The 12,167-nt window shown below is 44.5% G+C and overlaps 1 protein-coding gene across 1 annotated transcript in view; it reads left to right on the plus strand.

Annotated features, from left to right (window-relative positions):
- Positions 1 to 12,167, plus strand: part of GPC3 (glypican 3) — a 458,480-nt gene that overhangs the window by 144,421 nt on the left and 301,892 nt on the right. The gene's annotated exons all lie outside the window — the stretch shown is intronic.

Here is a 12,167-nt window from a genome sequence, read left to right on the forward strand (position 1 = left end):
CCTATGCACTCTTTGCAGTATCACCCAACCCATATTTTTTTCTCTTTGGTTCACACCTGCCGATGCACAGGGGTTACTCCTGGCTCATGCACTCAGGAATTACTCCTGGTGGTGCTCGGGGGACCATATGGGATGCTGGGAATCTAACCCAGGTCTGCTGCATGCAAGGCAAACTCCCAACCCATTGTACTATTGCACCAGCCCATCCCAACCCATATATTTTTTAGTTTTATTGAATCACCGTGAGATATTTATAAGCTTTCATGTTTGGGTTACAATCACACAATGATCAAACACGCATCCCTCCACCAGTGCACATTCCCCACCACCAATATCCCCGGTATACTCCCTCCTTTTCCACCCTCCCCCTGCCTCCATGACAGACAATATTCCTTATACTCTCTCTCTACTTTTGGGCATTATGGCTTGCAGCACAGACACTGAGAGGTCATCATGTTTGGTCCATTATCCACTTTCGGCATGCATCTCCCATCCTGGCTGATTCCTCCAGCCATCATTTTCTTAGTGATCCCTTCTCTATTCTCTCTGCCTTCTCTCTTCTGCTCATGAAGCAGGCTTCCATCTATGGCGCAATCCTCCTGGGCCTTGTTTCTACTGTTCTTGTCAACCCATTATTTAATTTAACTTTATTCTTACTGTTTTTAAAAAATTTGGGACACTGTGATTTACAAACTGTTGTTACTAATTCATGCACAAACTATTCCAACACCACACTCTTCCCGCGTGTTTCTACTTCCTCACACTGTTGTCTCAGGGACCTTTATCCCCCTATTCCTGTGATAAGCTTCTTTTTTTTTAGTTTTTTTGGGGGGGTCATAGTTGGCATTGCACATAGGTTACTCCTGGCTCATGCACTCAGGAATTACTCCTGGTGGTGCTCGGGGGATCATATGGGATGCTGGGAATCGAACCCAGGTTGGCCACCTGCAAGGCATATACCCTACCTGCTGTGCTCCAGCCCCTGTGGTAAGCTTCTTACTGAAGACAAGTTCTGAGTTTCCATTGCCATTGGGCCTGTGTTATTTCCTTGTATTTTTTCACATCTTGTATAGGAGAGAGATCATTTTGTATCTGTGCCGCTCCTCACTGACTTCACTCTCCAGCTCCATCTATTTGGTAGAAAATTTCATGCTTTCATCTTTCTTACAGCTGAATAGTCTTCTAGTGTGTATACAGAATGACTATTATTTGTTTCTTTTTGAAAAAAAAACCTTTTGTTTCATACCCAGCGATGCTTAAGGGACCTGAACCCCAGAATCACTCCTGTTTGTGCTTGGGGAACCCTATGGGGTTCTAGAGATCAAACTGGGTTGGTCACATGCAAGGCAAGCGCCTTACCTGCTCATGCTTCCATGGCTGTTTCTTTGCACAGTTATCTGCTTTTGGACACTTGCCTTGCTTCCAGATTTGAACTATTGTCAATAGTGCTGTAATGAATATCAGAGTGCAGATGGCTTTTTTAAGTTGACTTTTGGACCCTTGGGGTAGATACCCAGAAGTGGAATTGCTGGGTCATATGTAAGCTGATTTTATTATTTTTGTTGACTTAGCATAGCTTTAAAATATGGAGAAATTCAGGAGCTCAGCTTTTTGCCTGTGTGTGTAATTGTCACCACTTCTTCCACCAAAGCTCAAGGCCACCGCTTACAGACCCTCTCCTCATTCCTCTATTATCCCTGGCAGTCACCATAGTTTTTAACCAAGTCTAGAATTTTGTTTTGTCTAACACCCTTTCCCCTCTAGAAAGCAATAATATTTTCTCATTAATTTTGCAAAGTTAATAAAAATTATATAAAGAAGAGTGAAATTACCCAGAATCATATCAATCAGTAATGGTTTCTGTTAGCATTCACATATATTTATTTCTCTTTCATCTTTCTTCCCTGATGCATTGACAAAGAAAAAGACATTGTTTGACTAAAATGTGATTATGTCATATAAACAGTTTGATCCAATTTTTACTTAACAGTGCCGTATTATTGTGGCATTAGATAGTCTTCAAATACAGTATTTTAATGCTTGCTGATGATTGGCTCCTGTAGATATACTGTAAATTATTATGAATACCCTGTCATTTATTTGCCATTTTCCTGGATGGTAGGTGAGGATCCCTGTCTTGCCACATGCTCTGGAACATTGCTTTTTTTTTTTTTTTTTTTTTTTTTTTTTGCTTCCTTGCCAATTTTCTGGGAGAAGGATGGCATTTCATTGTTTTCACTTACATTTCTTTAATTGCTAATGGGGGTTAGCTTTTTCCAAAGCAGTTCCATTTTTGACATGGGCTTTCATCACGTACCGAATGCATAACTTCTAGTCAAAACCACATATGCATGTTGAGGACTCATGGCCCCAGTTGTGACAGAACAAAGATTGCCTTGCTAATATGTTTTATATAGTGCTGGGCGCAGTGCCATAGCCACTAAATAAATCATAAGCTCCTTGACAACCAGGCCCATATCTTAATCATTGCCGCATCTCTCATAGCCCCCAGCCTAATGCCTGACACGCAGAAAGCTTAATAAATATTTGCTAAATGGATAGGGGGATGGAACTTTTGTGCTGGTCAATGTTAAGGTAGTAAAAGAGTTTCTGAAATCTTGATATGGAAGAATTCTTGAAGTGAAACTTTCAAACCACGGCTTAGATCTCAACCTGTTTTCTGGTCTCAGATGAAGCAGTGAAAAAATAGATTCTTGAAGGGAAGCTACTTCCTGCTATTCCTCCTCCTCCTCCCTCTCCTCCTTTTCCTCCTCTTCCCTCTCCTCCTCCTCCTCATTCTCTCTCTCTCCTCCTTCTCCTCCTCCTCCTCTTCCTCCTCTTCCTCCTCCTCCCTCTCCTCCTCCTCCTCCTCCTCCCTCTCCTCCTCCTCCTCTTCCCTCTCCTCCTCCTCCTCATTCTCTCTCTCCTCCTTCTCCTCCTCCTCCTCTTCCTCCTCTTCCTCCTCCTCCCTCTCCTCCTCCCTCTCCTCCTCCTCCTGGTCCCTCTTCTCCTCCTCCTTCTCTCTCTCCTCCTCCTCCTCCCTCTCCTCCTCCTCTTCCCTCTCCTCCTGTTCCCTCTCCTCCTCCACCTCCTGCTCCCTCTTCTCCCCCTCCTCCTCATCATCCTCTCTCTCATCCTCCTCCTCTCTCTTCTTCCTCCTCCTCTTCTCTCTCCTCCTCCTCTTCCATCTCCTCCTGTTCCCTCTCCTCCTCCTCCTCCTCCTCCTCCTCCTCCTCCTCCTCCTCTTCCCTCTCCTTCTGATCCCTTTCCTCCTCATCCTCCTGCTCCATCTTCTCCTCCTCCTCCTCCTCCTCATCCTCTCTCTCCTACTCCTTCTCCTATTCTCCCTCTCCTTCTCCTCCTCCCTCTCCTCCTCCTCCTCTTCCCTCTCCTCCTGCTTCTCCTGCTCCCTCTTCTCCTCATCCTCTCTCTACTATTCCTCCTACTCCTCCTCCCTCTCCTCTTCCTCATCCTCTCTCTCCTCCTCCTACTCCTTCTCCTCCCTCTCCCCGCCTCCTCCCTCTCCTCCTCTTCCTCTTCCCTCTCCTCCTGCTCCCTCTCCTCCTCCTCCTCATCCTCTCTCTCCTCCTCCTCATCCTCTCTCTCCTCTTCCTTCCATGCCTCCTCCTCCCTATCCTTCTCCTCCACTTCCCTCTTTCAACCAAAGGAAATTTCTTTGGCATCCTTGATATCAGACCCACAAGCAAACCAACACCCTGATAATTAGCACACGCCAAATATCAAGTAGGTTAGAAACGAACAATTGACTGCAAAGGTTACCGAATGGGTAAGGAGAAATGGGAGAGGGTGAGCCAGAGACCAGCGCTTGTTTTGCCTGCTGCTGACTCTGAATTGCTCCTGGACTCCATGCTCCCCTAAGCATCACCAGGGGTCTCTCCTGAGCACAGTCTGGAAGAGCCCATAAGCATCATGAGGCATGCTCTTTCTGCCCCACCCCCAAAAGAAAATGGGGGAGGGAGAATTATGGAATATGGAGTTATTTGCCCCACCGTTTCCTACTTTGTAAAGAGTTACAAAGCATAAAAGCCACAAAGGGCTACTGGAGAGCCTTGAGTTCTAGCCCACAGTTTCTTTATGATAAGATAAATAGGACTTGGGCTGGAGCAATAACACAGTGGGTAGGGCATTTTTCTTGCACGTGGCCAACCCGGGTTCAATTCCCAGCATCCCATATGGTCCCCTGAGCACCACCAGGGGTGATTCCTGAGTGCAGAGCCAGGAGTAACCCCTGTGCATCGCCAGGTGTGACCCAAAAAGAAAAAAAAAAGACAAGACTCAGAGAGGCAAAGAGACCTAGTCAAGGAAATGGAGCCTGCAAATGAGTTTAGTAGTATACTGCTGGGGCTGGAGAGAGAGTACAGCAGGTAAGGCACTTGCCTTGCACGTGGCCAATCCAGATTCGATCCCTGGTATCCCACCCATATGGTTCCCCCAAGTCAGCCAGGAGTGATTCCTGAGCTCATAGCCAGGAGAATCCCCTGACCACTGCCTGATGTGGCCCTCAAACGCAAAGGAAAAGCATCTAGTAGCACTGTCATTAGTGTCTTTTTCTCGGAGATCTTCATTACCTCTGTTCTTGTCCCAGCCCCACTTTAGGACAATTCAGTCGTCTGGGTTTCCTTGCCCTTCTTGCCAATTCTTTCATTTGCACATCTCTCTCCTTCTGCATCTCTTTCTGCAATAATGATTTAGTTCTATTTCTGTTGGCTTGTTAGTGTTTGGTTTGGGGGGTCACGCCTGGTTATGCCAGGATTTGAATCAGAGTTGTAGCTGCATTTGCCTGTTTGCCAAGTGCTTAACATTTGAACTGTCTCTCCAACCTCTTGCTGTTTCTGTCTCCCTCAGTCAGCTCCGCATTCTCTGTAGACAGGAACCCCAGTTTCTAACTGAATGTTCAGTTCATCTGTGTGCTTGATGTTCATAGAAGATATTAATCAAGTGGATTCCAAAGGCTGTTCTGTGTTTTGACATTCAAGCCCTAAGCGTCTCGAAGGCAAGGAGATAGTACAGGTGGTGAGATTCTTGCCTTCCACATAGCTCCTAGTTCCATCCCTGGAACCATCTCTGGTTCCCTAAGCACTGCCAGAAGTAACCCCTGGACACTGAGTCAGAAATAAGCCCTGAGCCCTGACAGGTATGGCCCCAAATATACAAAACAAACAAAAACTAACAGTTTTTGTTTTCATCTGAAAAGTTTTCTCCATCCTCATATGTGCTAGGCGTCTGGTTATTTGCTGTACAGTCTGCTAATGGCTGGGATTTGTCCCATGAAAGATGGTACTTGGAATGTTAGAACAGACTGGGGAAAGAGAAGATGAAGGGTAGTTCAGGAAAACTCAAGTGACTTGTGGAAAGAGATGGCAACTAGGAGCTCAAGGAAACAAAATAATAGTCTGAACCACAGACTGCTGTGTGATGTGTTCAGCCATGCACACAAACCTCTCCTGGTTGTGAATGCAGTGTGATACCCATTTCACAGATGAGAGGCGTTAACTGAGTTTCCAAGGGTCTCCTTGCTTGCAAGCGGCAGAGCTGCAGTACAGGTTGTACTTTGTGTGATTTCTGGGCCTCTCCTTTTCCTTGACTCTTTTTTTTATCCTTATGTTCACATCTGCTGGTGCCAGGCAACCCATAGTGGGTGTCAGGGATCAAACCCAGCTTGGCTCTTTGCAAAGCAAGTGCCTGACGCCCCGGTCTTACCACTTTACCCCTTCCTCCATGGTTTTTAAATACTCCCTGTTGCATCTTCCCATGCAGCAGGAAATGAAGCAGATGTTGTCTCTTTGAGTGAAATGAACTACCTGGCACATTCACCAAATAGAATTGGCTGCCTCTTCTTTTGAGACTTTCTTGAAGTTTCTCTGATAAACCCCAACTCTTTAGATGGGCTTTTTTAGATATTACTGGGCTTTGCTTGGGGAGAGAGGTTAAAGGAAAAGCAACAGCTACAATGATATATAAATGTTATCTGTTGACTGGCAGGGGTGCCGTGTTTTAGTCTCACTAACTGACCTTTCATTCGAAGCTGCTTGCCAGGAATTTGGGTGTTCAGGATGTATTTAGTTCCCCCAGAATGAAGAAATCTTGCCTGAATCTTCGAAGAATTCCATTTCCGCTCTGTGTTCCGAGAAGTAAAGTTAATATCCATAGCAGTTGATTGCACCTAGTTGGCTAAACAATGCTCCAGACTCAATAAATTTTCTAATTATTCCCATCCTTCCTTCTGGAGGCAGCTTGGCACCAGCTTTAAGGAAAGGCAGGAAGACGGGTCCGTCTCACCCCTCCACCCCTCAAAGGCCTTATTAAATTACAAATTCCATCTGCTCCCCAAAGAAACTCAAGCTGAATAAAATCCTTGGGCCATTTGGTGCAATATCTTGACTGAGTTCTGCCATAATCAATATTATCAGCATTCTACAGGAATCTGAAGTTTTCTTAGCAAAATGCAAGTAATATAGTTAGAAGGTGGTTGTTGGAGCTTATTGCTGGAAAGAACTGACGTCAGCTGTTTGACTCATCGTTCTGCTTAGGTATCTTAGTTCTTAAATCGTTTGTGAGCCAGAGCTGTTTATTTTTAATTCCAACTTTACATGGTGTCTAAAGATAGATCTCTTGTATCCTTTATTCAGTAGTCTGTTCAGGTATTTATATCTGTCTCAGGGTCAGGAAGTTATTCCTCTTGTTTGAATTCTCTTTTTTTTACCATGCTTTTAAGACCCATTGATATGAGCGATTTTGAAATCATAGGAGGATACATGACATTGAAATTTGCTGGAAAGTGCTCGGAGTTGGATTACAGTGGAAACAATAATCATGCCAATCTACAGGAATGTAAGCAGAAGAGAGAAATGTATGGCTGGTTTCTGGTGTTGCATGCAAATGAGGCAAAAGCAGTGCAATGGAGGAGGAAAACAACAGCAAGGGAAAGTAGAACTTATAGGAATGACATTGCAAGGGAATCCAGAGAGAAGAATTTCGGGTAATAGTGTGAAGTCATGGGAAGAGATAGGACCTGATGCAGAGGAAAGAGTTGAGTGGCTAGGTTTTCAGTTGACAGAACAAGACTGACTGACTATTACAAAACCCAGGCAGAATGCATCATACCTGGTGTGCTGGGAAGTACAGCAGTAGCTCAGAGTATCAACTGGTTTACCAGTATGACCATATTGAAAAGAGCGAAGTAATCAAATTTCCAAGTGCACAGAAGCAAATCTATTAACTCTGTAACCAGAGTGATGTGTGCCATGCGTTCTTGAGAGAACTCTTGCCTGGACTTGGGCAACTTACCTATCACGTTCAAGAAGTAGCCATTTTCATCCAGATTCAGATGTGAGGGAGGGGGTCTTCCTAGCGAACCACAGAATATAAATGCAGAGTAGAATCTTGGAGGGTGAATTTTGGAATAGCTCGGTTAGACGGATGGAAATTCACAATCCTAAATAGCTTCACTGCTTCAGGCGTAATTGGAGATTTCTATTCAGGGAATGACGAACATGGAGCAGGTGAGGATGTTTCCACCTAAAGCGCCTTCTCCTAAGTCAAGGGAGTTTTCTCTGGCAAGGGAGGATGACCTTACCAAGTACGTATGTCTGAGACCTACTTGAAATTGCATGACCAGGGCCGGGAGAGATAACAAAGAGAGAAGGGCCTTGCTAACCTGGGTTAGATCCTTAACACTGTATCCGGTCCTGTGATACCACCAGGGGTCACTCTTGAGCACAGAGCCAGTACTGACCCCACCCCCAAAAAGAAATTATATGGTTATAGTAGTAGTTGCGAGTCCATGGAACTTGCCCGAGTCTGAGCCATAAAGTGAACTAATTTCTGTGTACTAATGTTAAGAGTTTTGGAGGCTGGCAGCTATTGTAATAAGCCTTACCAGGTAAATAGCATTTCTGTGTGTTCTGTTCAGTAGAGTGACATTAGCTATTGACTCTCCCTCCCCTGTCCCCCGCTCATGAAAATTTGGTCAGTCCAGATTTCATCTCATTTTTAAGGGTACTTCCCAAGCTTTGGCATTTCTGATAATTGTGTGAAGTCTTCAAACAATTTCACAATGGACTGTGGCAAAACTAATGAGAATTCTGTGAAAGTGCTGGGTTTAAGCTGAATATTTTTCACCCTTTGTTGTAACGAAGAGCTCAGCTTGTTACTGGAACATTCACACGTAAGTCAGCTCATAAACATGAAAATATCCACTGAACAAATGTAGTTATTGTTGTTTGGGCCACAACCAGCAGTGATCAGTGCTTACTCTTGATTCTCTGTTCAGATTCATTCCTAGAGCTGCTCAGGGGACCTTATGCATTGTCAAGGATCCAACCTGGGGCCGTGTGCAAGGAAAGAACCTTAGCCCCAGTATAATCTCTCTGTCCCACTGAACATTATCACAGGGCTTAAATATGGAATTTCTTTGATTAAGAGAAAGTTATTGATGTATCTATTAACTAGTTGCACAACTATAAGACTTACAATGACAGAAATGAAACCCAGGTAAATTCTAATTAGTGAACTATGAATGGGGTGACCTGGTTTTTGAAACCCAGAGATGATTATTTTGTACTCATGAAATATCAATATCAATAACCCAGGGCCAGAGAGGTAGTGCAGTAGGTAAGGCCCTTGCCTGTTCTGTGGCCTACCCATATGTTTTGGCACATTTCGGGCAGTTACTTTATTTATTTATTTTTTTCTTTTTGGGTCACACCCGGCGATGCACACCCTGGCTCATGCACTCAGGAATTACCCTGGTGGTGCTCAGGGAACCATTTGGGATGCTGGGAATCGAACCCGGGTCGGCCGCGTGCAAGGCAAACGCCCTACCCTTGGTGATGGGCTATTACTCCAGCCCCTCAGGCAGTAACTTTAAAGTCCTGGTGATGGAGAAAGAAGTCAGACATGATCTTTGCCCACAAGGGACTTCTAGTCTTACAGAAAAGAGAAGCTCGCACCCTCTAATAATTCCAGCGGGATATGTGGAATTTAGTAAGAGGAAAACGGGGCTCTGCGTTAAGGAGCATATGAGACTCTAGTTGAGTGGGGGAGGGAGATCAGGTGAAGAATGGACCAGAGGATCAGGTGACAGTTAAGTGGGTCCTGTCTCCAGCAAGGATCAGGCGGACTGGGCACAGGAAATGAGATTTTTCTGTGACTTTTTCTTTGCCAGATGGAAAAGATTTGAAAGTGGCTGAGGGGAGCTTGGGGGCTGAGGGGAGAGGCTGATGAAATAGAAATGGTTACCTCTTGTGCTGCATGCTGGCATTAAACTTAATTAGAAAGTTATGGCGAATTCCAGGCGCAGTATTGCTCTCTGTTGACAGAAGAGATGAATGTTAAGCTCAGTGATTGGGAAAAGCATGTACCTTCAGATTTCTCTGAAATTTATTTTGAGAATGTCCGCGTTTTTATAAGAATTGATCAGAACGTTATCATAGCCACATGGAACTGTAGGGAATTCATTTAGTCTGATTATTCAGCCTTGTTTGTCTTGGCTAAGAGTGGATACGTTTCATTTTAAAAAGATCTTTAGTTTGGGGCCTGAGTAATAATAAAGAGGTTGAGGTACTTAGCATGCATGTGGCTGACCCCAGTTTGATCCTTGGCACTGTATATGGTCCCCTGGTCACTATGAGAGTGACACAGATTTACTGGCGCCACAGAGCACAGATTGGCGGGGGTGACCCCTGATCTTCTGAACACTGCTTGGGAGCGCTTTGAAACTCCCTTCAGTTTCCCTTAATTCGTTGAAGATTTTGACAAGTTTTGTTTGTACACAATCTAGCTCCTTGTCATGATGTTGTATTTTGAATGTGATTCATAGAGGGATCTTGTTTGGCTGCCAGTGTAGATGGAGATTTACACATGTGTATTATCCTAGGCAACTTCATGGTCTTCTCATTGTGTCCATGCACAAGGAATTTGAGTATTATAACTTTATTCATAAGCCTTGCTTCCCAACTCCCTTCCCTGTCTTTTTTGCTTATTTGGGGGCTCTACCTGGTCGTGCTCAGGGCTTACTCCTGGCTCTGCACTCAGGGATCACTTGTGGTGGGGCATGGTAATAATAATGAGACTGAGGGCAGGGAATTCAACCAAGCATCAGTCCGCATGCAAGGCTAGCACCTTTTTTTTCTGATCATCTTTTAATCTTTCTCATCCAGCTTTTTAATAGTTTTTTGGGGGTATAAAAATCAGTTCTTCATTTTGGGGGCCTGAGTGATAATACAGGGGTTATGATGCTTGCAGTGAATGTGGCGGGCCCTCGTTGACATTCTACAGTTTCTAATCTATAGGCTAGACATCTTTCCTTTTGCCTCCCCACCACCTTGGTGCTTAGTGGCGCTTTCAGTGTTAAGTGCTACAATGTAGCAGGCATCTCCCCCCACCCCCGCCATCACCCAATAACACTGGTGTATACTCGGTGGCCATGGCACTGCTTGGCTCTGAGAGGGATTCGAGCAGAAAGGAAGATGGATGTGGATTTGAACCTTACCATTTTAATGACTTTCATGGGAAAAATTCATCAGTGTCACCGGCGATGCTCGATTTCTTGTCTATTTCCAATTGATTACAGTTTCCTCTGGGAATGTGATCCGCATTGCTATTCTTTCAGTCTATCAGCCTGCGTGCTTCAATGCTGCTTTTTTGTTCGCTATGGTCACTTCAGTTGGTTTATGTGAAGATTGTGCGGCTCCTAGTTCATCTTCCAGCCCATTACCCTTCTCCGTCTGCGAGCACCCTGCGAGGAATACCATAGACTCTTTTAGGAAGCAGGCCTCGGAGGGATTTTTTTTCCAAGGTAACAAATTCTTGTTTCTTCTTCGCTCCCCACCCCTTGGCTCCCACCTCTGATCTCTTTCCCCACCCCACATTTCTTTTCTAACCGCCCTCCCCCCTCAGACATCAAGTACAGTTACATCGGTCATGATGAAGCATCGGTGGATTCGGCTAGGGGACTGAGTCTGAACTCATTTTGAATTCTTGGTTGTCATGAAGCTTTCTGTAAGAATGATTTGCAGCATCTTTTTACACCTTTGTTTTTCTTAATACCTACTGACCTTGGATAAGACTCTTTCCCTTTTCATATCATTTTATGTATTTGAAGTGACACCACTCTCTCTTCCCTCATTGGAGTGACAGCATTGATTTTCTTTTGTTAATCTATCCTTCCATTTCAGAAAGGAAAAAAAATCAACATCAGCCACACAGTATCTCGACTAGTAGCTGTTTCTTCTCTCTCTCTCTCTATCTCTCTCTCTCTCTCTCTCTCTCTCCTGGTATTTGTTATTTTATTTGATTTGCTTTTTGGTTCACACCTGGCGATGCACGGGGTCACTCCTGACTCTGCAGTCAGGAATCCCCCCTGGCAGTGCTCAGGGGAACCTATGGAATTCTGGGAATCGAACCCATGATCGGCCACATGCAAGGCAAACGCCCTGCCTGCTGAGCTATTGCTCCAGCCACATCTCCTGGTATTTTTAAAACAAATTTCTTTTCTTTATGGTCAACTTCTTTTGTATATGAATAGAAGCTGGCGCCTGAGTAATCCTTACCAAATATTAATCCTGATTCTGACTCTCAGTCAACAAGTCAGGCTTTCTGCATTTTCTATCACTCTGCCAGTGGGTAAAAATGCCCTGAGAATAAACTCATCCTAGTTTGGGAAAACAGGACATTCAGATGTTGGTGCGCAAGTGAGGAAATATTCCTGTTTGTAGGTAGGTGCCTATACACACTGGTGTTGTAAAGGATCTTTCTTTCAAGTTTGGAAGCCCCAAACTGGAGAACTGTCATGGAAAACGGTCAGTGGAAAAGTTTCCTATACTTGTTTCAATTCAAGCAAACTTGTTCCACTTATAAAACCATTTTATATGTGGTTGGGTGTCTGCTTTCGGCGAGTGCCTGCGCCGTGGTACCTGAACTTGAGAGTTGATGGATGAAATTCACAATTAATGTGTGAATGTATTCTTCCCGAATGAAGAAAATAATGGGGCAAAAAATCACCAAACCCTGCAAACAGGCATCAGCCTTTTATTTATTTATTTATGTTTAATGGTGCTGGTGGGGGCATACCACGATGCTCAGGGGTTACTCCTGACTCTGCACTCAGGAATTATTCCTGGTAGTACTCTGGGGATTGAACACGA

The sequence above is a fragment of the Sorex araneus genome, chromosome X, assembly GCF_027595985.1.
Source record: "Sorex araneus isolate mSorAra2 chromosome X, mSorAra2.pri, whole genome shotgun sequence".
Lineage (NCBI taxonomy): Eukaryota > Metazoa > Chordata > Mammalia > Eulipotyphla > Soricidae > Sorex > Sorex araneus.